We start from the raw sequence: 26,850 nt of genomic DNA, 5'->3' as shown, positions 1-26,850 counted from the left end.
TGATGTCAGAAAGCTGGCTCTGGAATCCTGAGGGCTCCACTATGACACGTGCAAAGTTCCGTCTGAACTTTATATAAGACGGTGCGGCTCAGTCAGTCACTCAGTGTTGCCTGAGAGGGCAACACTGCAACAGCCGGCCGCCAGGCTGTCTTTTTTTTGCACATTTATTTGCCTCCAGGAGGCCACAAGAGGGAGACAAGGGACTGCAAAATGGAAAATAAGCATCCACCAACTTTACAGACAACTTCTCTTTGCTCCTACAACCTCCATCCTTGCACAGTTTGTTATTCTTCTAGGTAACATAGTAACAAATCCAAATTGCTGCTCTCTTTGTAGGCAAGCAAGGCTTTGTTGCAACTGCAATTCTTACTTCTTCTTGAAATGTAGGGACGACAGTACATTCCATCACATCCATGTAGTGTACACAGGTAGGTCCATTGTGGCGGGCAGGCAGGCAGGCAGGCGGGCGGGCGGGCGGGCGGGCGGCTTTAATGGCTGTTTGCTGTTCCCCTACTCCACTCCGCTATTTGACTGTGGTGCTGCATCAATCAGTGGCTGGCTCAGGTGCAGCTCTTTAACCTACCTAGGAGGGAGGGCGGAGAGAAGACAAGGAAGGTGAATGAGCTGTTCCAATGTGAAATGCCGGAAACACAGAAACACAGAAGACACACACACAACAAGAGGTGGCAATGTATTAATTAATTGCATTTAATAAATGAGCTCATTATCACACATGACTGTACAAATGCATTGTCCAACAGGTGTTGAAATAATGGGATTAAAAGGGGAGATCCCATCAGAAAGACAAAAACAATAGCAAACACAAATAGCACTTTTGGAATCTGATTTTAGTCAACACATAAGGGAAGGGTGCACCGGTCCTGGAAATACTGCAATACCAGGTCAATGCGTGGAGTGGACAGAGCAAGCTCTATTTCCATCTCCCTGTTCTAAAAATCCATTTAATATATGGTCCCCAGATAGGGGACGTATCAGATATTAAACTGATAAGAACAGATACTACACTTGATCTTAGCCAAAAGGCCGAGAAGCGATAACCCGAGCGGCCCTTGCCTTGCCCGAGCCTGTCCCATACTGCTGTTCACCCCTTGCAGCGATTGATTCAGCCTACTCCTAGGCAATTCCATGGGGCCCTGCAGGCTCACACACATTTACAGCTACTAAGCGGGAGGTGAATAAAGGCCGGAGAGGAAGCTACACAGGATTTGCTTCTTTTGCTTGCACCACAATGCAGTGCTGAAAGAGGAGGAATCTACATAAAAACGCCTTCCTGGCAACGCCCAAATGCCCTCCTGCCATGCAGATAAACACTGGCAGCGGCAGCAAGTGCATGCCCACAGCCACCCCTTGTTCCTTCACACCTTGTATCAGCTTTAATCCAGTCCAGTCCGGTGCTGCCTGCTGAGCAGCACTGACCAACACTGCCTGGGCCCAGGCTTTTATCTCTGAGGCAGGCCCCATTATGATGTCAGAAAGCTGGCTCTGGAATCCTGAGGGCTCCACTATGACACGTGCAAAGTTCCGTCTGAACTTTATATAAGACGGTGCGGCTCAGTCAGTCACTCAGTGTTGCCTGAGAGGGCAACACTGCAACAGCCGGCCGCCAGGCTGTCTTTTTTTTGCACATTTATTTGCCTCCAGGAGGCCACAAGAGGGAGACAAGGGACTGCAAAATGGAAAATAAGCATCCACCAACTTTACAGACAACTTCTCTTTGCTCCTACAACCTCCATCCTTGCACAGTTTGTTATTCTTCTAGGTAACATAGTAACAAATCCAAATTGCTGCTCTCTTTGTAGGCAAGCAAGGCTTTGTTGCAACTGCAATTCTTACTTCTTCTTGAAATGTAGGGACGACAGTACATTCCATCACATCCATGTAGTGTACACAGGTAGGTCCATTGTGGCGGGCAGGCAGGCAGGCAGGCAGGCAGGCGGGCGGGCGGGCGGGCGGGCGGCTTTAATGGCTGTTTGCTGTTCCCCTACTCCACTCCGCTATTTGACTGTGGTGCTGCATCAATCAGTGGCTGGCTCAGGTGCAGCTCTTTAACCTACCTAGGAGGGAGGGCGGAGAGAAGACAAGGAAGGTGAATGAGCTGTTCCAATGTGAAATGCCGGAAACACAGAAACACAGAAGACACACACACAACAAGAGGTGGCAATGTATTAATTAATTGCATTTAATAAATGAGCTCATTATCACACATGACTGTACAAATGCATTGTCCAACAGGTGTTGAAATAATGGGATTAAAAGGGGAGATCCCATCAGAAAGACAAAAACAATAGCAAACACAAATAGCACTTTTGGAATCTGATTTTAGTCAACACATAAGGGAAGGGTGCACCGGTCCTGGAAATACTGCAATACCAGGTCAATGCGTGGAGTGGACAGAGCAAGCTCTATTTCCATCTCCCTGTTCTAAAAATCCATTTAATATATGGTCCCCAGATAGGGGACGTATCAGATATTAAACTGATAAGAACAGATACTACACTTGATCTTAGCCAAAAGGCCGAGAAGCGATAACCCGAGCGGCCCTTGCCTTGCCCGAGCCTGTCCCATACTGCTGTTCACCCCTTGCAGCGATTGATTCAGCCTACTCCTAGGCAATTCCATGGGGCCCTGCAGGCTCACACACATTTACAGCTACTAAGCGGGAGGTGAATAAAGGCCGGAGAGGAAGCTACACAGGATTTGCTTCTTTTGCTTGCACCACAATGCAGTGCTGAAAGAGGAGGAATCTACATAAAAACGCCTTCCTGGCAACGCCCAAATGCCCTCCTGCCATGCAGATAAACACTGGCAGCGGCAGCAAGTGCATGCCCACAGCCACCCCTTGTTCCTTCACACCTTGTATCAGCTTTAATCCAGTCCAGTCCGGTGCTGCCTGCTGAGCAGCACTGACCAACACTGCCTGGGCCCAGGCTTTTATCTCTGAGGCAGGCCCCATTATGATGTCAGAAAGCTGGCTCTGGAATCCTGAGGGCTCCACTATGACACGTGCAAAGTTCCGTCTGAACTTTATATAAGACGGTGCGGCTCAGTCAGTCACTCAGTGTTGCCTGAGAGGGCAACACTGCAACAGCCGGCCGCCAGGCTGTCTTTTTTTTGCACATTTATTTGCCTCCAGGAGGCCACAAGAGGGAGACAAGGGACTGCAAAATGGAAAATAAGCATCCACCAACTTTACAGACAACTTCTCTTTGCTCCTACAACCTCCATCCTTGCACAGTTTGTTATTCTTCTAGGTAACATAGTAACAAATCCAAATTGCTGCTCTCTTTGTAGGCAAGCAAGGCTTTGTTGCAACTGCAATTCTTACTTCTTCTTGAAATGTAGGGACGACAGTACATTCCATCACATCCATGTAGTGTACACAGGTAGGTCCATTGTGGCGGGCAGGCAGGCAGGCAGGCAGGCAGGCGGGCGGGCGGGCGGGCGGGCGGCTTTAATGGCTGTTTGCTGTTCCCCTACTCCACTCCGCTATTTGACTGTGGTGCTGCATCAATCAGTGGCTGGCTCAGGTGCAGCTCTTTAACCTACCTAGGAGGGAGGGCGGAGAGAAGACAAGGAAGGTGAATGAGCTGTTCCAATGTGAAATGCCGGAAACACAGAAACACAGAAGACACACACACAACAAGAGGTGGCAATGTATTAATTAATTGCATTTAATAAATGAGCTCATTATCACACATGACTGTACAAATGCATTGTCCAACAGGTGTTGAAATAATGGGATTAAAAGGGGAGATCCCATCAGAAAGACAAAAACAATAGCAAACACAAATAGCACTTTTGGAATCTGATTTTAGTCAACACATAAGGGAAGGGTGCACCGGTCCTGGAAATACTGCAATACCAGGTCAATGCGTGGAGTGGACAGAGCAAGCTCTATTTCCATCTCCCTGTTCTAAAAATCCATTTAATATATGGTCCCCAGATAGGGGACGTATCAGATATTAAACTGATAAGAACAGATACTACACTTGATCTTAGCCAAAAGGCCGAGAAGCGATAACCCGAGCGGCCCTTGCCTTGCCCGAGCCTGTCCCATACTGCTGTTCACCCCTTGCAGCGATTGATTCAGCCTACTCCTAGGCAATTCCATGGGGCCCTGCAGGCTCACACACATTTACAGCTACTAAGCGGGAGGTGAATAAAGGCCGGAGAGGAAGCTACACAGGATTTGCTTCTTTTGCTTGCACCACAATGCAGTGCTGAAAGAGGAGGAATCTACATAAAAACGCCTTCCTGGCAACGCCCAAATGCCCTCCTGCCATGCAGATAAACACTGGCAGCGGCAGCAAGTGCATGCCCACAGCCACCCCTTGTTCCTTCACACCTTGTATCAGCTTTAATCCAGTCCAGTCCGGTGCTGCCTGCTGAGCAGCACTGACCAACACTGCCTGGGCCCAGGCTTTTATCTCTGAGGCAGGCCCCATTATGATGTCAGAAAGCTGGCTCTGGAATCCTGAGGGCTCCACTATGACACGTGCAAAGTTCCGTCTGAACTTTATATAAGACGGTGCGGCTCAGTCAGTCACTCAGTGTTGCCTGAGAGGGCAACACTGCAACAGCCGGCCGCCAGGCTGTCTTTTTTTTGCACATTTATTTGCCTCCAGGAGGCCACAAGAGGGAGACAAGGGACTGCAAAATGGAAAATAAGCATCCACCAACTTTACAGACAACTTCTCTTTGCTCCTACAACCTCCATCCTTGCACAGTTTGTTATTCTTCTAGGTAACATAGTAACAAATCCAAATTGCTGCTCTCTTTGTAGGCAAGCAAGGCTTTGTTGCAACTGCAATTCTTACTTCTTCTTGAAATGTAGGGACGACAGTACATTCCATCACATCCATGTAGTGTACACAGGTAGGTCCATTGTGGCGGGCAGGCAGGCAGGCAGGCAGGCAGGCGGGCGGGCGGGCGGGCGGGCGGCTTTAATGGCTGTTTGCTGTTCCCCTACTCCACTCCGCTATTTGACTGTGGTGCTGCATCAATCAGTGGCTGGCTCAGGTGCAGCTCTTTAACCTACCTAGGAGGGAGGGCGGAGAGAAGACAAGGAAGGTGAATGAGCTGTTCCAATGTGAAATGCCGGAAACACAGAAACACAGAAGACACACACACAACAAGAGGTGGCAATGTATTAATTAATTGCATTTAATAAATGAGCTCATTATCACACATGACTGTACAAATGCATTGTCCAACAGGTGTTGAAATAATGGGATTAAAAGGGGAGATCCCATCAGAAAGACAAAAACAATAGCAAACACAAATAGCACTTTTGGAATCTGATTTTAGTCAACACATAAGGGAAGGGTGCACCGGTCCTGGAAATACTGCAATACCAGGTCAATGCGTGGAGTGGACAGAGCAAGCTCTATTTCCATCTCCCTGTTCTAAAAATCCATTTAATATATGGTCCCCAGATAGGGGACGTATCAGATATTAAACTGATAAGAACAGATACTACACTTGATCTTAGCCAAAAGGCCGAGAAGCGATAACCCGAGCGGCCCTTGCCTTGCCCGAGCCTGTCCCATACTGCTGTTCACCCCTTGCAGCGATTGATTCAGCCTACTCCTAGGCAATTCCATGGGGCCCTGCAGGCTCACACACATTTACAGCTACTAAGCGGGAGGTGAATAAAGGCCGGAGAGGAAGCTACACAGGATTTGCTTCTTTTGCTTGCACCACAATGCAGTGCTGAAAGAGGAGGAATCTACATAAAAACGCCTTCCTGGCAACGCCCAAATGCCCTCCTGCCATGCAGATAAACACTGGCAGCGGCAGCAAGTGCATGCCCACAGCCACCCCTTGTTCCTTCACACCTTGTATCAGCTTTAATCCAGTCCAGTCCGGTGCTGCCTGCTGAGCAGCACTGACCAACACTGCCTGGGCCCAGGCTTTTATCTCTGAGGCAGGCCCCATTATGATGTCAGAAAGCTGGCTCTGGAATCCTGAGGGCTCCACTATGACACGTGCAAAGTTCCGTCTGAACTTTATATAAGACGGTGCGGCTCAGTCAGTCACTCAGTGTTGCCTGAGAGGGCAACACTGCAACAGCCGGCCGCCAGGCTGTCTTTTTTTTGCACATTTATTTGCCTCCAGGAGGCCACAAGAGGGAGACAAGGGACTGCAAAATGGAAAATAAGCATCCACCAACTTTACAGACAACTTCTCTTTGCTCCTACAACCTCCATCCTTGCACAGTTTGTTATTCTTCTAGGTAACATAGTAACAAATCCAAATTGCTGCTCTCTTTGTAGGCAAGCAAGGCTTTGTTGCAACTGCAATTCTTACTTCTTCTTGAAATGTAGGGACGACAGTACATTCCATCACATCCATGTAGTGTACACAGGTAGGTCCATTGTGGCGGGCAGGCAGGCAGGCAGGCGGGCGGGCGGGCGGGCGGGCGGCTTTAATGGCTGTTTGCTGTTCCCCTACTCCACTCCGCTATTTGACTGTGGTGCTGCATCAATCAGTGGCTGGCTCAGGTGCAGCTCTTTAACCTACCTAGGAGGGAGGGCGGAGAGAAGACAAGGAAGGTGAATGAGCTGTTCCAATGTGAAATGCCGGAAACACAGAAACACAGAAGACACACACACAACAAGAGGTGGCAATGTATTAATTAATTGCATTTAATAAATGAGCTCATTATCACACATGACTGTACAAATGCATTGTCCAACAGGTGTTGAAATAATGGGATTAAAAGGGGAGATCCCATCAGAAAGACAAAAACAATAGCAAACACAAATAGCACTTTTGGAATCTGATTTTAGTCAACACATAAGGGAAGGGTGCACCGGTCCTGGAAATACTGCAATACCAGGTCAATGCGTGGAGTGGACAGAGCAAGCTCTATTTCCATCTCCCTGTTCTAAAAATCCATTTAATATATGGTCCCCAGATAGGGGACGTATCAGATATTAAACTGATAAGAACAGATACTACACTTGATCTTAGCCAAAAGGCCGAGAAGCGATAACCCGAGCGGCCCTTGCCTTGCCCGAGCCTGTCCCATACTGCTGTTCACCCCTTGCAGCGATTGATTCAGCCTACTCCTAGGCAATTCCATGGGGCCCTGCAGGCTCACACACATTTACAGCTACTAAGCGGGAGGTGAATAAAGGCCGGAGAGGAAGCTACACAGGATTTGCTTCTTTTGCTTGCACCACAATGCAGTGCTGAAAGAGGAGGAATCTACATAAAAACGCCTTCCTGGCAACGCCCAAATGCCCTCCTGCCATGCAGATAAACACTGGCAGCGGCAGCAAGTGCATGCCCACAGCCACCCCTTGTTCCTTCACACCTTGTATCAGCTTTAATCCAGTCCAGTCCGGTGCTGCCTGCTGAGCAGCACTGACCAACACTGCCTGGGCCCAGGCTTTTATCTCTGAGGCAGGCCCCATTATGATGTCAGAAAGCTGGCTCTGGAATCCTGAGGGCTCCACTATGACACGTGCAAAGTTCCGTCTGAACTTTATATAAGACGGTGCGGCTCAGTCAGTCACTCAGTGTTGCCTGAGAGGGCAACACTGCAACAGCCGGCCGCCAGGCTGTCTTTTTTTTGCACATTTATTTGCCTCCAGGAGGCCACAAGAGGGAGACAAGGGACTGCAAAATGGAAAATAAGCATCCACCAACTTTACAGACAACTTCTCTTTGCTCCTACAACCTCCATCCTTGCACAGTTTGTTATTCTTCTAGGTAACATAGTAACAAATCCAAATTGCTGCTCTCTTTGTAGGCAAGCAAGGCTTTGTTGCAACTGCAATTCTTACTTCTTCTTGAAATGTAGGGACGACAGTACATTCCATCACATCCATGTAGTGTACACAGGTAGGTCCATTGTGGCGGGCAGGCAGGCAGGCAGGCAGGCAGGCGGGCGGGCGGGCGGGCGGGCGGCTTTAATGGCTGTTTGCTGTTCCCCTACTCCACTCCGCTATTTGACTGTGGTGCTGCATCAATCAGTGGCTGGCTCAGGTGCAGCTCTTTAACCTACCTAGGAGGGAGGGCGGAGAGAAGACAAGGAAGGTGAATGAGCTGTTCCAATGTGAAATGCCGGAAACACAGAAACACAGAAGACACACACACAACAAGAGGTGGCAATGTATTAATTAATTGCATTTAATAAATGAGCTCATTATCACACATGACTGTACAAATGCATTGTCCAACAGGTGTTGAAATAATGGGATTAAAAGGGGAGATCCCATCAGAAAGACAAAAACAATAGCAAACACAAATAGCACTTTTGGAATCTGATTTTAGTCAACACATAAGGGAAGGGTGCACCGGTCCTGGAAATACTGCAATACCAGGTCAATGCGTGGAGTGGACAGAGCAAGCTCTATTTCCATCTCCCTGTTCTAAAAATCCATTTAATATATGGTCCCCAGATAGGGGACGTATCAGATATTAAACTGATAAGAACAGATACTACACTTGATCTTAGCCAAAAGGCCGAGAAGCGATAACCCGAGCGGCCCTTGCCTTGCCCGAGCCTGTCCCATACTGCTGTTCACCCCTTGCAGCGATTGATTCAGCCTACTCCTAGGCAATTCCATGGGGCCCTGCAGGCTCACACACATTTACAGCTACTAAGCGGGAGGTGAATAAAGGCCGGAGAGGAAGCTACACAGGATTTGCTTCTTTTGCTTGCACCACAATGCAGTGCTGAAAGAGGAGGAATCTACATAAAAACGCCTTCCTGGCAACGCCCAAATGCCCTCCTGCCATGCAGATAAACACTGGCAGCGGCAGCAAGTGCATGCCCACAGCCACCCCTTGTTCCTTCACACCTTGTATCAGCTTTAATCCAGTCCAGTCCGGTGCTGCCTGCTGAGCAGCACTGACCAACACTGCCTGGGCCCAGGCTTTTATCTCTGAGGCAGGCCCCATTATGATGTCAGAAAGCTGGCTCTGGAATCCTGAGGGCTCCACTATGACACGTGCAAAGTTCCGTCTGAACTTTATATAAGACGGTGCGGCTCAGTCAGTCACTCAGTGTTGCCTGAGAGGGCAACACTGCAACAGCCGGCCGCCAGGCTGTCTTTTTTTTGCACATTTATTTGCCTCCAGGAGGCCACAAGAGGGAGACAAGGGACTGCAAAATGGAAAATAAGCATCCACCAACTTTACAGACAACTTCTCTTTGCTCCTACAACCTCCATCCTTGCACAGTTTGTTATTCTTCTAGGTAACATAGTAACAAATCCAAATTGCTGCTCTCTTTGTAGGCAAGCAAGGCTTTGTTGCAACTGCAATTCTTACTTCTTCTTGAAATGTAGGGACGACAGTACATTCCATCACATCCATGTAGTGTACACAGGTAGGTCCATTGTGGCGGGCAGGCAGGCAGGCAGGCAGGCAGGCGGGCGGGCGGGCGGGCGGGCGGCTTTAATGGCTGTTTGCTGTTCCCCTACTCCACTCCGCTATTTGACTGTGGTGCTGCATCAATCAGTGGCTGGCTCAGGTGCAGCTCTTTAACCTACCTAGGAGGGAGGGCGGAGAGAAGACAAGGAAGGTGAATGAGCTGTTCCAATGTGAAATGCCGGAAACACAGAAACACAGAAGACACACACACAACAAGAGGTGGCAATGTATTAATTAATTGCATTTAATAAATGAGCTCATTATCACACATGACTGTACAAATGCATTGTCCAACAGGTGTTGAAATAATGGGATTAAAAGGGGAGATCCCATCAGAAAGACAAAAACAATAGCAAACACAAATAGCACTTTTGGAATCTGATTTTAGTCAACACATAAGGGAAGGGTGCACCGGTCCTGGAAATACTGCAATACCAGGTCAATGCGTGGAGTGGACAGAGCAAGCTCTATTTCCATCTCCCTGTTCTAAAAATCCATTTAATATATGGTCCCCAGATAGGGGACGTATCAGATATTAAACTGATAAGAACAGATTTTTTGATTGAAAAATGCTTTATTGACAATCAATCGTCATCATACAAACATTACTGCGACGCAGCGCGAGCCATGAAGCAGCAAATAATAAATAATAACAGTCGTCAAACATAACATGACAGTATAATACACAGTACAGTCTAGCCTATGCTATACATTACACCACATGCTACACTAACATTCTTGCATTCACTAAAGCCAAACAACAAAGCATTACAGACAAGTGATGGGATAGGGGAGTGGGTAGGAGGGGATAGGGAAGCGGGAAATCACAGGCCCGAAGCTTTATTGAAAGACAACACACAAGAAGGGAGAGTGGGGGGAAGGGGAGTATCAGTCCTCTTCCTCATCGACGTCCGGGCTGTCCCAGGTGGAATAGTCTCTGAGCAGGCTGTGGATCAGCCTGCGGCAGTCCTGGACGGACACACTCTCTCTCCGCAAAATCAGACGATTCCTGGCGAACCATATAGCGTCCTTAAAACAGTTCATAAGGCGCCAGGCTTCCTGGATTGCTCCATCCGTGGTATTCCCAGGAAATAGTCCATAAAGTACCGAGCGGTACGACAGTCTGTTCCTGGGAACTGAGTCCTTGAGTTCGTGTTCCAAGGCTTTCAACAGACCCTGTGCAAAGGGGCACTGCCAGAAAATGTGCAAAGATGTTTCCTCCGTGAAGGGGCACCTGGGGCAGTACCGGGTCTTGCACAGGTTGCGGGCATGCATGAATGACCTAAGAGGCAGTCCTCCCTGGATGGCCATCCATGAAATGTCCTTGTGCCCGTTGGTCAACCTGCCAGATGACACGTTAGTCCAAACAGTCTCCAACGTGTCGGCATGAAGCCCTGGAACAAACTCCAGTGAGTCCTTTGCTCTGATGTGCTTGTGGATCGTCTTAGGTTTCCACAAGTCGGGCTTAAGACCCTCCAGTTGATGCTCCCTCACAAACCGGACGACATCTCCGTAGAACCAGGGAGCGTGCCAGTTGTAAGGGAAGGAGCTGTCCCACTTATCCCAGCCAAAACCTCGCCAGAGGGGAAGGAGGAAGTAGCGGGACATGGCCTTGCCCGCAGAGCCGTTTGCTGTCCTCAGAGTCCTACGAACACAGTCACATACAAAAGCGATCCGCAGCAGAGTGGGAATGTCGGGTATACCCTTCCCACCTTTGCGGGGCTCCTTGTACATAACAGTCCGCTTTACTCTGTCCATTTTCGAGCCCCAGATGAAGCGAAACACAGTCCTGGTAATGGCCCTCGAGACCGTTGCAAGAGGGGGCCATGCCTGTGCAGTGTATTGTAGCACAGGCAAGACTTCGTTACGCAGGACCATTGCTTTGCCCTCAATAGTGAGTTGTCTGAGGCTCCACAGTCCGATCCTTTGGTTGACTTTGGCCAAGCGTTCTTCCCACGACTTTAGGGCTGCACCTTCCTTACCGAACCAGACTCCCAGAATTTTGATGAAGTCCGGCTTGATAGTAAACGGGAAGGAGGCAGGAGAAGGCAGGTACCACTTTCCGAAGAGCATGGCTTCCGACTTCCCGCAGTTGACTTTTGCCCCTGAAGCGCGTCCGAACTCCTCACAGGTCTGGACGAGTGCAGTCACCGAACTCTGGTCAGCGCAGAAGACGGTCACGTCGTCCATGTACAGCGAGCATTTGACCTCGAAGTGTCCTGGACCTGGTGCGGTGATCCCTCTGATCTCTCCATTCTGCCGGATAGCCTCTGCGAAGAGCTCTATAACACAAACAAAAAGGAGAGGTGAAAGAGGACAGCCTTGTCTAACCCCCGACGATACAGGAAAGGGGTCAGTCTTCCAGCCGTTCACCAGCACCGAGCTGTAAATGTCGCAATACATCAGGTTAACATACAAACAGAACAACCTGCCAAGCCGCAGCCTACGCAGAGCCTTACCCATGAATTCGTGAGAGACCCGGTCAAAAGCCTTCTCCTGATCCAGACTGACCAGGGCCGCGTGTGTACGGCGGCTTTGCATGTAATGCACCGTGTCCCTCACCAGGGCAAGACTGTCGGCCACCCTACGGCCAGGAATGCCGCAGGTTTGGTCCGATCCGATGATCTGTCCGATGACAACCTTCAGTCTGTTGGTCAATACTTTGGCGAGGATCTTGTAGTCCACGTTCAGGAGAGAGATGGGACGCCAGTTTTTCAGGTCACATCTCTCCCCCTTCCGCTTATACAAGATCGTGATCATGCCTTCTCTCAAGGACGGTGGCATTCTACCCTCCACCACCATCTCCTCATAGAGCTCCAGCAGGTCCGGACAGATCAAGTCCCCCAGCGCTACATAGAGCTCTGCTGGGAGACCATCACTGCCCGGGGTCCTGCCGGGTCTGAAGGATTTAGCGGCAGAGAGCAGTTCCTCCACCGTCAGGGGTACGTCCATAGCCTCCGTACCTGCAGGATCAAGATGATTAGTGATACCTGACAGGAATTTATCGGCGGCTTCGGGGTCAGTGGTTTTCCGGGAGTAGAGGCTTCGGTAGTAGTCTGTGACGACTCCCATCACCTCCTTCTTCCCAGAATGCATGTTTCCGGTCTCATCTCGGAGTTCCTTCAGGGGCGTGTGGCCGGCATGGAGTTTCCTGAAAAAGAACGAGTTACATTTCTCACCCTTCTCCAGGTTCTCCACCTTGGAACGAAAGACAATTCGCTTGGATTCCTCCTCAAAGTGCCTTTTCAGGCCCTTTTTGGCTTCCTCCAGCTCCTTCCTGACGTCCCAGCCGCATTGAAGGAGGTCTTGCAGGGATCGCAGCTGACGCTGCATCTCTCTGAAGTCTCTCTTCCTCTCACACGCCTGTTGACGACTTTTTGCCTGAAAGAAACAACGAAATTCAACTTTAACATATTCCCACCAGTCACAGGTTTTGTCAAAGAAAACTTTATCATTCCTCCAAACAATATAGGCGTCTCTAAGTTCCGCCAGTACCTCTTCTCTTTCCAGCAGGGCACAATTCAGCTTCCAGGAGCCAGGGCCGGGAGGAAAACCGTGGCCGATGGCACCCTGGAAGAGAATGGCCCTGTGGTCAGAGAAGAAGCAGGGGACCATGGAGTGCCCATGCTGCTTGACTGCCCGGGAGGTGAACACAAAGTCAATCCGAGAACGAAGTGAGCCATCGGGTCGGCTCCATGAATAGTTCACAGAGCCGATCCCCATGGAGCCCACAACGTCCTGCAAGGATGCTTCGGTTACCATCTCGATAAGCAGTTTGGAACTGACATCCAGCTTGATTGAAGTGCCGGAACTTCGTCCATCCTCTTCGATGGGGCAGTTGAAGTCCCCGGCCATCACCACTGCCCTAGTGGTGGCGAGCTGGGTCCGCAGGGTCTGGAATAGTTCCAGGCGCTCAGCCTTCATAGGGGGAGCGTACACGTTGATGAGCCTAATCGGCTCTCCCGCCCAGGAACCGTCTACGACCAACAAGCGGCCGCAGACGAGCTCCTGGACAGAGTCAACAGTAAATACGCCTCCCCTAATCAGGATGGCAACCCCTGCAGACTTACAGTCGCCCCCACCAGACCAGTAGGACGGGCCATGGGTCCACTGCCTGGCCAGATGATGGTATGACCTGGAAGAGGGGAGAGTACATTCCTGCAGCATAAATACATCACTCGACTGCTTGGAAAGAAAAGTTAGCACCATCTGACATCTAGTCCTATCTCTAACACTCCTCACATTGAGGCTAAAGATGTTAAGTTTAGCAGCCATGGGGGAGAATAAAGAAGGTTAGTGCAAACGATACACCTTAGTTACCAGTCCGGTCGGGCGGATCCTCCTCTCTGGAGCCTGGCGGGTCCGGAAGATCCAGCAGGCCCTCTGACAAAAATTGTTCCAGGATTGTAGCCACCTGGATGTCTGTTGTGAAGTCGATGACCTCAGGTTCAGACACGAGTTCCTCCACCATCTGCTCCATTTCCTCCTGCTGCGCAAGGGAATCTTCGCAGATTTCCACGACTTGTCTCTTTGAGGACTCAGCAGCTGGGCTGTCCCTCACCTTTCTCTTCCTCTGGATGGCACCTGAGGAGACAAGAGGGGGAAAATCCTCCAGGGAGAGGACTCCAGCAGCTGGAGGGTAAGATGTCAGTGCTGCTGGAGCTGGGGAGAAGGGAGGCTGGGTTGGGAGAGGTGCAGGTGACAGGACCACTGAGATGGGTGGGTAGGAGAAGGTGAGAGCCTCAGTGGGGGTGACAGGGGTTGGGGACGGGGGGGTGGGGGGGGCCGGGCGAGGGAGGGTGGGAAGGGTAGGGCGAGGGAGGGCCGGGAGAGGGGGGGGAGGGACTGTCGTCTTCTTACCATCCTTCTTTTTCCCGGTCTTCTGTGCCGCTGGAGCTCTGGCTGGGGCGGGGTTCCCTCTGGCTGGAGCTTTCGCTGCTACAGTTGCCCAGGATCGATCCCTCTTCGGGCAGTCCTTGTAAGAGTGGGCTGCTTGTCCGCAGAGGTTGCACATTGTCCGTTTCGGGCAGTCTTTGGTCTCGTGTCCTGTTACCCGGCAGTTCTTGCAGGCGTCCTCCTTGCAGTCCTTCACCGAATGACCCTTCTTGCTGCATCTCCTGCAGATCTGCGGCATGTCCGGGTAGTAGATGAGGCCGTAGGAGTTGCCCAGCGAGAATGACTGGGGCAGGTGCTGGAGGCCGTCTTCCGCGCTCGAATCCTTGTTCAGTCGGACGATTACCGACCACTTGCCAGTCCAGAAGCCGAGTCCGTTCAGGATGTGGGTGGGTTCCCTCACCACTGTGCAGAACCGCTTCAGGAGCGTGGTGATGTCTTTGCCGGGGGTGTGTGGGTTCCGCATTGAGACCGTCACCCGCCTTTCCTCTCTTTGGACAGGGCAGTTGCCCACAAAGCGAGAGAAAGGGGATTCAGGCCTCGCCGCTTTCACCATCTCCCAGTACCTTCTGCAGATGTTGATCGAAGCGAAGGTCACGAAGAACATCCCGGTCATGAAGGCCTGGATACTGATGGTCTCCGGCTTAGCGAAGCCCTGATCCAGGAGCATCTTCTGGCAGAACACTTCTTCCGTCATGTCCGGCACTCTCCCGTCCACCTCCTTGAGCTTCAGGGCCACCGTCTGCTTCATCCAGGGCTCCAGGGTTGGAGCAGCCTGGTTCGGCTTCCTGGTGGCCTGTTGGCTTGAGGAGGCTTCAGGAGGAGATGTCCTGGCCTGGGCCGGCTCACCTGGTCCATCAGCCTTCTCCTTCTGGGTGGCAGGGTTGCTGGTTGAGGCCATGGCTTCTTCCAGCTGTTCCTGTCGCTTGGGGAGGATCCTCGATAGCTCTTTCCCGAAGGGGGCGGAGCTATGCAAATCTTCTCCTTGCTGGCCGAGGTTCTTCCACGAAATTTCTTCCGCAGCGGTTCCTCGTCGAGCTTCTTCTTCTGCGGCCGAGCTTCTTCGAAGATCCCCTTCAGCAGCGGCTCTTCTCCGAAGTTCTCCTTCTTCTTCCCGGCAGCGATCTCCCGGAGCTTCTTCCTCGATGGCGGCTTCTCCCTTCTGGATCGTCGTCTTCGCTGGTTCTTCTCCGCAGTTCGTCGCCGGCTTCGTCTGGAACGCTCTTGGATCGCTAAGCTAGTGTTTATAGCCCCCAGTGGTTCTCCGAGCTATCTATCCTTACAAGGACTGATAAGAACAGATACTACACTTGATCTTAGCCAAAAGGCCGAGAAGCGATAACCCGAGCGGCCCTTGCCTTGCCCGAGCCTGTCCCATACTGCTGTTCACCCCTTGCAGCGATTGATTCAGCCTACTCCTAGGCAATTCCATGGGGCCCTGCAGGCTCACACACATTTACAGCTACTAAGCGGGAGGTGAATAAAGGCCGGAGAGGAAGCTACACAGGATTTGCTTCTTTTGCTTGCACCACAATGCAGTGCTGAAAGAGGAGGAATCTACATAAAAACGCCTTCCTGGCAACGCCCAAATGCCCTCCTGCCATGCAGATAAACACTGGCAGCGGCAGCAAGTGCATGCCCACAGCCACCCCTTGTTCCTTCACACCTTGTATCAGCTTTAATCCAGTCCAGTCCGGTGCTGCCTGCTGAGCAGCACTGACCAACACTGCCTGGGCCCAGGCTTTTATCTCTGAGGCAGGCCCCATTATGATGTCAGAAAGCTGGCTCTGGAATCCTGAGGGCTCCACTATGACACGTGCAAAGTTCCGTCTGAACTTTATATAAGACGGTGCGGCTCAGTCAGTCACTCAGTGTTGCCTGAGAGGGCAACACTGCAACAGCCGGCCGCCAGGCTGTCTTTTTTTTGCACATTTATTTGCCTCCAGGAGGCCACAAGAGGGAGACAAGGGACTGCAAAATGGAAAATAAGCATCCACCAACTTTACAGACAACTTCTCTTTGCTCCTACAACCTCCATCCTTGCACAGTTTGTTATTCTTCTAGGTAACATAGTAACAAATCCAAATTGCTGCTCTCTTTGTAGGCAAGCAAGGCTTTGTTGCAACTGCAATTCTTACTTCTTCTTGAAATGTAGGGACGACAGTACATTCCATCACATCCATGTAGTGTACACAGGTAGGTCCATTGTGGCGGGCAGGCAGGCAGGCAGGCAGGCGGGCGGGCGGGCGGCTTTAATGGCTGTTTGCTGTTCCCCTACTCCACTCCGCTATTTGACTGTGGTGCTGCATCAATCAGTGGCTGGCTCAGGTGCAGCTCTTTAACCTACCTAGGAGGGAGGGCGGAGAGAAGACAAGGAAGGTGAATGAGCTGTTCCAATGTGAAATGCCGGAAACACAGAAACACAGAAGACACACACACAACAAGAGGTGGCAATGTATTAATTAATTGCATTTAATAAATGAGCTCATTATCACACATGACTGTACAAATGCATTGTCCAACAGGTGTTGAAATAATGGGATTAAAAGGGGAGATCCCATCAGAAAGACAAAAACAATAGCAAACACAAATAGCACTTTTGGAATCTGATTTTAGTCAACACATAAGGGAAGGGTGCACCGGTCCTGGAAATACTGCAATACCAGGTCAATGCGTGGAGTGGACAGAGCAAGCTCTATTTCCATCTCCCTGTTCTAAAAATCCATTTAATATATGGTCCCCAGATAGGGGACGTATCAGATATTAAACTGATAAGAACAGATACTACACTTGATCTTAGCCAAAAGGCCGAGAAGCGATAACCCGAGCGGCCCTTGCCTTGCCCGAGCCTGTCCCATACTGCTGTTCACCCCTTGCAGCGATTGATTCAGCCTACTCCTAGGCAATTCCATGGGGCCCTGCAGGCTCACACACATTTACAGCTACTAAGCGGGAGGTGAATAAAGGCCGGAGAGGAAGCTACACAGGATTTGCTTCTTTTGCTTGCACCACAATGCAGTGCTGAAAGAGGAGGAATCTACATAAAAACGCCTTCCTGGCAACGCCCAAATGCCCTCCTGCCATGCAGATAAACACTGGCAGCGGCAGCAAGTGCATGCCCACAGCCACCCCTTGTTCCTTCACACCTTGTATCAGCTTTAATCCAGTCCAGTCCGGTGCTGCCTGCTGAGCAGCACTGACCAACACTGCCTGGGCCCAGGCTTTTATCTCTGAGGCAGGCCCCATTATGATGTCAGAAAGCTGGCTCTGGAATCCTGAGGGCTCCACTATGACACGTGCAAAGTTCCGTCTGAACTTTATATAAGACGGTGCGGCTCAGTCAGTCACTCAGTGTTGCCTGAGAGGGCAACACTGCAACAGCCGGCCGCCAGGCTGTCTTTTTTTTGCACATTTATTTGCCTCCAGGAGGCCACAAGAGGGAGACAAGGGACTGCAAAATGGAAAATAAGCATCCACCAACTTTACAGACAACTTCTCTTTGCTCCTACAACCTCCATCCTTGCACAGTTTGTTATTCTTCTAGGTAACATAGTAACAAATCCAAATTGCTGCTCTCTTTGTAGGCAAGCAAGGCTTTGTTGCAACTGCAATTCTTACTTCTTCTTGAAATGTAGGGACGACAGTACATTCCATCACATCCATGTAGTGTACACAGGTAGGTCCATTGTGGCGGGCAGGCAGGCAGGCAGGCAGGCGGGCGGGCGGGCGGGCGGGCGGCTTTAATGGCTGTTTGCTGTTCCCCTACTCCACTCCGCTATTTGACTGTGGTGCTGCATCAATCAGTGGCTGGCTCAGGTGCAGCTCTTTAACCTACCTAGGAGGGAGGGCGGAGAGAAGACAAGGAAGGTGAATGAGCTGTTCCAATGTGAAATGCCGGAAACACAGAAACACAGAAGACACACACACAACAAGAGGTGGCAATGTATTAATTAATTGCATTTAATAAATGAGCTCATTATCACACATGACTGTACAAATGCATTGTCCAACAGGTGTTGAAATAATGGGATTAAAAGGGGAGATCCCATCAGAAAGACAAAAACAATAGCAAACACAAATAGCACTTTTGGAATCTGATTTTAGTCAACACATAAGGGAAGGGTGCACCGGTCCTGGAAATACTGCAATACCAGGTCAATGCGTGGAGTGGACAGAGCAAGCTCTATTTCCATCTCCCTGTTCTAAAAATCCATTTAATATATGGTCCCCAGATAGGGGACGTATCAGATATTAAACTGATAAGAACAGATTTTTTTTTTTTTTTTTTTTTTTTTTTTTTTTTTTTTATTAAACCATTCAGGTTTTTTTGAATAAAACCGAGAACTGTAGTTGTTCAAACCACCTCTCTATTTTTCAAAAAATCTCATCACTCTGGTTCATTATTTTATTTTTCCGTCAAATACAAGATAAATCAAACAAAATTCCTCAAACTAAATACCTCCATTTTAACATTCGCCATATCCCTTCCGCATCCATACCTCTTTCTAGATCCCATTTATAATAAAAATACAATTTAGCCAATACCATACTAACCACATCCTCCATCTCAAATACTTCTCTTTTATACACATTCAAATTCCTCGTATTCCACAATACTTCTTTCACACAAGTCAGAAAAATCCACAACACTCTATCCTTTTCACTACCCAAACTACACAAACCAAACAAGACAATTTCATACGTCAAAACCTTCAAACCAGTCAATTCTTCACACAACCCACTCAACTTTTTCCAAACATCCTTTGCATGCTTACACGACCAGAACACATGACTCACATCCTCATCATCCCCACAACCTTCTCTCGGACACCTTTCAGACGCAACCAAACCTCTTCTTTTCTGAACACTCCTTACAGGCAACACTCCATGTACCGACATCCATAACAAATCTTTCTGCTTATTTGACACATCAAACGTAACAATCTTCTTCCACACAGACTTAGACTCCATCGAATTCAAACCATTTACAGAACACATCACATTATTCATACACATACTTCTCACAACATTCTTTTCTCTCAAAAATCTCTCCATTCTTACATCCTCTAGCTGGAACTTTTTGATAAATTTTTCTACATACAAATACCACCCCGTGCACTGGAAAGCAATTGGTTTACATAAATTTCTTTTTTCCCAACTTAGACGCTGAATCACCGTTCCAGCTAGATACTTAGACATTCTGGAAGCCTTGGATTCCTTAAATAAAAGCTCTACAAAAAAACGTACACAATTAATTCCAATGAAAATCTCCAAATTTGGGAAATCAAGGCCTCCATTACGTCTGCTTTTCATTAGAATTTCTCTCCTTGCCTTCTCAATCCCGCTCCCCCATAGAAAAAGGAACAAAACTCTATTCACTTTTTTTAACATAGCAACAGCAGGAGGAAAAACCAGAGCAACATATAAAATCATAGGTAGAATAATACTTTTGACAATTAAAACCTTCCCCGAAAAAGAAAGATCCCTCATTCTCCACATTTCCAACTTTCTCACAATCCTACCACCTAACTCATCCCAACTTTCTTTCCCTTTCAGCTCATCATCAAACACAATACCCAAAATTTTCACACCATTCACCTGTTCCATATCAGAATCACACACTCGCTCATTACTGAAAAAAATTTTAAATTTGCTCTTACCCCAATTTATTTTAAAAGCAGACGCAATACAAAACATATTTACAATCAACTTCACTCTGGACATATCATACACTGAATCACACAATACACAAATATCATCCATATATCCCAAAGCTTTCACACGCTTTCCATCACACCCGGGCACCACCAAACCTTTCACAACCTTATCATTTCTAATCATTTGCAACAATGGTTCAATCGCACAAATAAAAAGGATGGGAGACAACGGACAACCCTGTCGCACACCAGACATAATACTAAATGATTCTGAAAAAAACCCATTCACCTGCACACAACTCTTTGCATTCGCGTATAATTTCTTCAACAAACTCACAAACTGAACCGGAAAACCCATTCTCTCTAACACTTTGAACAAAAACACATGCGCCACACGATCAAACGCTTTCTCAAAATCTAACGCACACACAATCACCTTCTTATTCCGACCCTTACAATCCTCAAGCATGTCCCGCACCAACGCCACGTTCTCATGCAATTTCCTTTTCGGTACCGCACATACCTGATCCTCATCAATTACACACCCAATCACATCTCTCATACGATTCGCAATCAGCTTGGCAAAAATTTTATAATCCGTATTCAGCAAAGTAATTGGTCGCCAGTTTTCTAACCGTCTCTTATCTCCTTTTTTATGCAACAGAACTACCATACCCTTCTTCATCACATCACACATATTCGTCCCAGAAAACAACACTCTCATAACATCAATAACATCCTTCCCAATTATATCCCAATATTTCCCATAGAAATCAGCTGGTATTCCATCGATCCCTGGAGACTTATTTTTGGCCATACTTCCCACCACATCCTTTACTTCACCATCCATAATCTCACCAAGCAAAAGCTCACATTCACTTTCAGGAACAAAATTACACACAATATCCAAAAACTCCTCATCATCACCCAGATCACACTTCTTCACATCATACAGTTGTTTATAAAAATCAGACACCACATCAATCACATCCTTACCAAACACCTCTTTATCATCCTTATCCAATAACACATTCATACCACTTTTCCCACCACACATTTTTTTAAAGAAAAATCTAGTGCACTTCTCGTGATTATCTCTAACCTCCACCTTAGACCTAAATATTATTTCTTTCCCTTTCTCTCGGAACCACTCCTTAATATCTTTTTTTGTTTTTTCTAAATCGTGTCTTACATCCATACCCAAATTTTTACATTGATGAAGGAACGTCATCCGCATATTAAAGCGTGAATATTGCAATCTTTTCCTTCTCGCTCTTCTATATCCTATCTGTCTAAAAAACCCACCAATCTTTTTTTTCACCCATACCCACCATTCACACACATTAGAGAAAGAACTTTTCTTCCTAACCCAAAACCCATATTTTTTCCCAAACCTAGTTTTTACCCTTTCATCACTCAGAAAACTGACATTCATCTTCCATACCCCTCTACCATAAAAGAAATTATTTATAACAAAAACCCCCAACAAACACTCGTGATCTGAAAACCACACTCTCTCCTGCGCATAATCGACACATTTCATTGCTGAAGTAGAAAAAAAGAAAAAGTCCAGACGAGAATCCGTTCTTCCGTCATCGGCATGGTAAGTAAATGGACCTGGTTTCCTGGTGACAGCGTCCTGCAAAGCAAAGTCCTGCAAAATTTTATTCCACAAACTTCCGGTAGCGTCCACATTAGACTCTGTGGATCCAGCTCGGGCCTGCTTCTCCAGGATACAGTTAATATCACCGACAATAATAACAGGAACTTTACCATGTAGAAAAAATTTTAAACTATCAAAAAGTGCCAACCTATCAGTTTTCACAGCATGGCCATAGATATTGATAAGCCTAAACTGCCATCCCTTATAGGATAGTAACACACAGACACATCTTCCTTCCTGAATGATTTGAGTCTGTTTGATGACAAACTCATTATTTTTGAAGAGAATACCAATTCCATCATTCCTATTTGTGGAAGAAAAGGACCAAATTGCTTCCCCAAACTTCCATTCTTCTTTCCTAGGCATTTTTGATAAACCACATTCTTGTACGCAAACAATGTCACTGCCCTTAGAGGCCAAAAAGTCCAGGACTGCAGCACGCTTGTGAGCAGAGGAGAACACCCGTACATTTTGAGAGACAATCTTTAATCTCAAAGACATGCGGGCATAGTATGGTTAGTGGAAAAGAAAGCCATGAGAAAACCAGAACATATCACGTCCCAGGGAAATACATAGCTCTTTCCAGATTCGCCACATTGGCTTCACTGAGGAAACCTTCCCCAGGAGAGCTGGGTACTTCTGAGGCCACCTCAGATGACTTAGGGCTACAACTAGAGTCACTGTCCAGCAATGAGAAAGGATTTGCATGAGCAGAATCTTCCAACAAACCTATCTTCAGTCTCTTCACCGCCTTTCCAGACTTCCCCCTTTTTGAGACAACTTTGTGGAAAATTTCCGCACTAGTGGCACTAGGCATCCTGGCCTCCTTCTCGTCCTCCTCCGATATTGACCACTCCACTTTAGCTGAGTCTTCCGTTTTTGACTCTGGGCTAGAGAAAGACAAAATTTGCATACTTGCACCATTATCAGGGTATGCACACCCACTAGGTGGCGCTGTGTCTTCACCTTCCATAGGTATAACCACAGGTGTCTCATCAACAGTTGGCTCTGCAGGAGGGACCACACCCAACTCCATGCTATCAGTATGTGAGGTTAGAACCTCTCCAAATCCAGCTTTCCCAGGGTCCTGAGAAGCAGCCACAGAAACACTGCCAGCAGGCTCTGAAATTACATCAGAAGAGGCAGCAAGGGAACCTGTTGTTCTCACCTGTCTGCCCCATGTCCTTCTCTCTTGCCCTAAGAAGGGAAACACCTTTGGGCATTTTCTACAGGTATGACCAGGCAAACCACAAATGTCACACCTGGATGGGGAAATACATGCACTAGCCTCATGTCCTGTTTCTTTACAATTCCTGCATACCTTGCCTTTGCATGCATCTTTGGTATGCCCGTAGGAAAAACATGATCTACAAAAGCATGGCATATCTTGGTAGTAAAGATATCCCTTATTACCACCAATTGAAAAATTAGCAGGAGGATTCATCACTCCTCCAATACAGCTGGAGTCAGGTTTCAGCCTGACCCAGTACTTGATATCACCATTGAAAACTCCCCATAGATTCTTCTGCTCCACACCACCTCTAACATGGGTACAGTAGTGAGCTAAAAAGGCCCTAACCAGCCTTCTATCCAGAAATGGGTTATACATGTGGATTGTGATACATTTCTCCACTGCTGAAAAAAGAGGTTGCACTTCAATAGATGTTAAAGCCTCATGCATGTGTTTCTCCTTGAGCAACTGAAAAACATTTAGACAGTAGGCGGCCTCAAAAAAGGATACGTCATACGTAGCAATATTACTGAAAGCTTGGATACAGAATACCTCTACCAACTTAACTCCAGCCAGGTCCAGAAGGATGTTCTCAATGATGTGCCCAGTATCCACTTCGTCTCTCCTCTGCTCATTTACCACAAAACGAATAGTATTCCGCACAGCTGCCATCTTGATATGGAATGCCCAACGGCACGGTGATCGCTCCCAAAAACGTCGGAGAGGACTCCACGAAAGACCGAACCCCCGGCCCAGACCAGGCAATAAACCTGATCTGAGCCAAAAGGCCGAGAAGCGATAACCCGAGCGGCCCTTGCCTTGCCCGAGCCTGTCCCATACTGCTGTTCACCCCTTGCAGCGATTGATTCAGCCTACTCCTAGGCAATTCCATGGGGCCCTGCAGGCTCACACACATTTACAGCTACTAAGCGGGAGGTGAATAAAGGCCGGAGAGGAAGCTACACAGGATTTGCTTCTTTTGCTTGCACCACAATGCAGTGCTGAAAGAGGAGGAATCTACATAAAAACGCCTTCCTGGCAACGCCCAAATGCCCTCCTGCCATGCAGATAAACACTGGCAGCGGCAGCAAGTGCATGCCCACAGCCACCCCTTGTTCCTTCACACCTTGTATCAGCTTTAATCCAGTCCAGTCCGGTGCTGCCTGCTGAGCAGCACTGACCAACACTGCCTGGGCCCAGGCTTTTATCTCTGAGGCAGGCCCCATTATGATGTCAGAAAGCTGGCTCTGGAATCCTGAGGGCTCCACTATGACACGTGCAAAGTTCCGTCTGAACTTTATATAAGACGGTGCGGCTCAGTCAGTCACTCAGTGTTGCCTGAGAGGGCAACACTGCAACAGCCGGCCGCCAGGCTGTCTTTTTTTTGCACATTTATTTGCCTCCAGGAGGCCACAAGAGGGAGACAAGGGACTGCAAAATGGAAAATAAGCATCCACCAACTTTACAGACAACTTCTCTTTGCTCCTACAACCTCCATCCTTGCACAGTTTGTTATTCTTCTAGGTAACATAGTAACAAATCCAAATTGCTGCTCTCTTTGTAGGCAAGCAAGGCTTTGTTGCAACTGCAATTCTTACTTCTTCTTGAAATGTAGGGACGACAGTACATTCCATCACATCCATGTAGTGTACACAGGTAGGTCCATTGTGGCGGGCAGGCAGGCAGGCAGGCAGGCAGGCGGGCGGGCGGGCGGGCGGGCGGCTTTAATGGCTGTTTGCTGTTCCCCTACTCCACTCCGCTATTTGACTGTGGTGCTGCATCAATCAGTGGCTGGCTCAGGTGCAGCTCTTTAACCTACCTAGGAGGGAGGGCGGAGAGAAGACAAGGAAGGTGAATGAGCTGTTCCAATGTGAAATGCCGGAAACACAGAAACACAGAAGACACACACACAACAAGAGGTGGCAATGTATTAATTAATTGCATTTAATAAATGAGCTCATTATCACACATGACTGTACAAATGCATTGTCCAACAGGTGTTGAAATAATGGGATTAAAAGGGGAGATCCCATCAGAAAGACAAAAACAATAGCAAACACAAATAGCACTTTTGGAATCTGATTTTAGTCAACACATAAGGGAAGGGTGCACCGGTCCTGGAAATACTGCAATACCAGGTCAATGCGTGGAGTGGACAGAGCAAGCTCTATTTCCATCTCCCTGTTCTAAAAATCCATTTAATATATGGTCCCCAGATAGGGGACGTATCAGATATTAAACTGATAAGAACAGATACTACACTTGATCTTAGCCAAAAGGCCGAGAAGCGATAACCCGAGCGGCCCTTGCCTTGCCCGAGCCTGTCCCATACTGCTGTTCACCCCTTGCAGCGATTGATTCAGCCTACTCCTAGGCAATTCCATGGGGCCCTGCAGGCTCACACACATTTACAGCTACTAAGCGGGAGGTGAATAAAGGCCGGAGAGGAAGCTACACAGGATTTGCTTCTTTTGCTTGCACCACAATGCAGTGCTGAAAGAGGAGGAATCTACATAAAAACGCCTTCCTGGCAACGCCCAAATGCCCTCCTGCCATGCAGATAAACACTGGCAGCGGCAGCAAGTGCATGCCCACAGCCACCCCTTGTTCCTTCACACCTTGTATCAGCTTTAATCCAGTCCAGTCCGGTGCTGCCTGCTGAGCAGCACTGACCAACACTGCCTGGGCCCAGGCTTTTATCTCTGAGGCAGGCCCCATTATGATGTCAGAAAGCTGGCTCTGGAATCCTGAGGGCTCCACTATGACACGTGCAAAGTTCCGTCTGAACTTTATATAAGACGGTGCGGCTCAGTCAGTCACTCAGTGTTGCCTGAGAGGGCAACACTGCAACAGCCGGCCGCCAGGCTGTCTTTTTTTTGCACATTTATTTGCCTCCAGGAGGCCACAAGAGGGAGACAAGGGACTGCAAAATGGAAAATAAGCATCCACCAACTTTACAGACAACTTCTCTTTGCTCCTACAACCTCCATCCTTGCACAGTTTGTTATTCTTCTAGGTAACATAGTAACAAATCCAAATTGCTGCTCTCTTTGTAGGCAAGCAAGGCTTTGTTGCAACTGCAATTCTTACTTCTTCTTGAAATGTAGGGACGACAGTACATTCCATCACATCCATGTAGTGTACACAGGTAGGTCCATTGTGGCGGGCAGGCAGGCAGGCAGGCAGGCAGGCGGGCGGGCGGGCGGGCGGGCGGCTTTAATGGCTGTTTGCTGTTCCCCTACTCCACTCCGCTATTTGACTGTGGTGCTGCATCAATCAGTGGCTGGCTCAGGTGCAGCTCTTTAACCTACCTAGGAGGGAGGGCGGAGAGAAGACAAGGAAGGTGAATGAGCTGTTCCAATGTGAAATGCCGGAAACACAGAAACACAGAAGACACACACACAACAAGAGGTGGCAATGTATTAATTAATTGCATTTAATAAATGAGCTCATTATCACACATGACTGTACAAATGCATTGTCCAACAGGTGTTGAAATAATGGGATTAAAAGGGGAGATCCCATCAGAAAGACAAAAACAATAGCAAACACAAATAGCACTTTTGGAATCTGATTTTAGTCAACACATAAGGGAAGGGTGCACCGGTCCTGGAAATACTGCAATACCAGGTCAATGCGTGGAGTGGACAGAGCAAGCTCTATTTCCATCTCCCTGTTCTAAAAATCCATTTAATATATGGTCCCCAGATAGGGGACGTATCAGATATTAAACTGATAAGAACAGATACTACACTTGATCTTAGCCAAAAGGCCGAGAAGCGATAACCCGAGCGGCCCTTGCCTTGCCCGAGCCTGTCCCATACTGCTGTTCACCCCTTGCAGCGATTGATTCAGCCTACTCCTAGGCAATTCCATGGGGCCCTGCAGGCTCACACACATTTACAGCTACTAAGCGGGAGGTGAATAAAGGCCGGAGAGGAAGCTACACAGGATTTGCTTCTTTTGCTTGCACCACAATGCAGTGCTGAAAGAGGAGG

At 48.3% G+C, this 26,850-nt stretch overlaps 10 non-coding genes and 2 pseudogenes across 10 annotated transcripts; all 12 read right to left on the bottom strand.

Annotated features, from left to right (window-relative positions):
- Positions 1-865: 865 nt before the first annotated feature.
- LOC142688158 (U2 spliceosomal RNA) lies at positions 866-1,056 on the bottom strand. The gene has a single exon (XR_012857312.1). It is a non-coding gene; the product is annotated as a U2 spliceosomal RNA (small nuclear RNA).
- A 1,301-nt stretch (positions 1,057-2,357) lies between these two features.
- LOC142688157 (U2 spliceosomal RNA) lies at positions 2,358-2,548 on the bottom strand. Its single transcript, XR_012857311.1, has one exon. It is a non-coding gene; the product is annotated as a U2 spliceosomal RNA (small nuclear RNA).
- A 1,301-nt stretch (positions 2,549-3,849) lies between these two features.
- Positions 3,850-4,040, bottom strand: LOC142688156 (U2 spliceosomal RNA). Its single transcript, XR_012857310.1, has one exon. It is a non-coding gene; the product is annotated as a U2 spliceosomal RNA (small nuclear RNA).
- A 1,301-nt stretch (positions 4,041-5,341) lies between these two features.
- Positions 5,342-5,532, bottom strand: LOC142688155 (U2 spliceosomal RNA). Its single transcript, XR_012857309.1, has one exon. It is a non-coding gene; the product is annotated as a U2 spliceosomal RNA (small nuclear RNA).
- A 1,293-nt stretch (positions 5,533-6,825) lies between these two features.
- LOC142688154 (U2 spliceosomal RNA) lies at positions 6,826-7,016 on the bottom strand. Its single transcript, XR_012857308.1, has one exon. It is a non-coding gene; the product is annotated as a U2 spliceosomal RNA (small nuclear RNA).
- Positions 7,017-8,317: 1,301 nt separating this feature from the next.
- On the bottom strand, positions 8,318-8,508 carry LOC142688153 (U2 spliceosomal RNA). Its single transcript, XR_012857307.1, has one exon. It is a non-coding gene; the product is annotated as a U2 spliceosomal RNA (small nuclear RNA).
- Positions 8,509-9,809: 1,301 nt separating this feature from the next.
- LOC142688346 (U2 spliceosomal RNA) lies at positions 9,810-9,984 on the bottom strand (annotated as a pseudogene).
- A 5,555-nt stretch (positions 9,985-15,539) lies between these two features.
- LOC142688394 (U2 spliceosomal RNA) lies at positions 15,540-15,641 on the bottom strand (annotated as a pseudogene).
- A 1,289-nt stretch (positions 15,642-16,930) lies between these two features.
- On the bottom strand, positions 16,931-17,121 carry LOC142688152 (U2 spliceosomal RNA). Its single transcript, XR_012857306.1, has one exon. It is a non-coding gene; the product is annotated as a U2 spliceosomal RNA (small nuclear RNA).
- A 1,297-nt stretch (positions 17,122-18,418) lies between these two features.
- On the bottom strand, positions 18,419-18,618 carry LOC142688388 (U2 spliceosomal RNA). The gene has a single exon (XR_012857497.1). It is a non-coding gene; the product is annotated as a U2 spliceosomal RNA (small nuclear RNA).
- A 6,335-nt stretch (positions 18,619-24,953) lies between these two features.
- Positions 24,954-25,144, bottom strand: LOC142688150 (U2 spliceosomal RNA). Its single transcript, XR_012857305.1, has one exon. It is a non-coding gene; the product is annotated as a U2 spliceosomal RNA (small nuclear RNA).
- Positions 25,145-26,445: 1,301 nt separating this feature from the next.
- On the bottom strand, positions 26,446-26,636 carry LOC142688149 (U2 spliceosomal RNA). The gene has a single exon (XR_012857304.1). It is a non-coding gene; the product is annotated as a U2 spliceosomal RNA (small nuclear RNA).
- Positions 26,637-26,850: the final 214 nt, after the last annotated feature.

The sequence above is a fragment of the Rhinoderma darwinii genome (assembly GCF_050947455.1).
Source record: "Rhinoderma darwinii isolate aRhiDar2 chromosome 5 unlocalized genomic scaffold, aRhiDar2.hap1 SUPER_5_unloc_25, whole genome shotgun sequence".
Taxonomy (NCBI): Eukaryota; Metazoa; Chordata; class Amphibia; order Anura; family Rhinodermatidae; genus Rhinoderma; species Rhinoderma darwinii.
The sequence above is the reverse complement of the archived record's forward strand: the minus strand, read 5'-3'. Positions and strand labels throughout refer to the sequence as shown.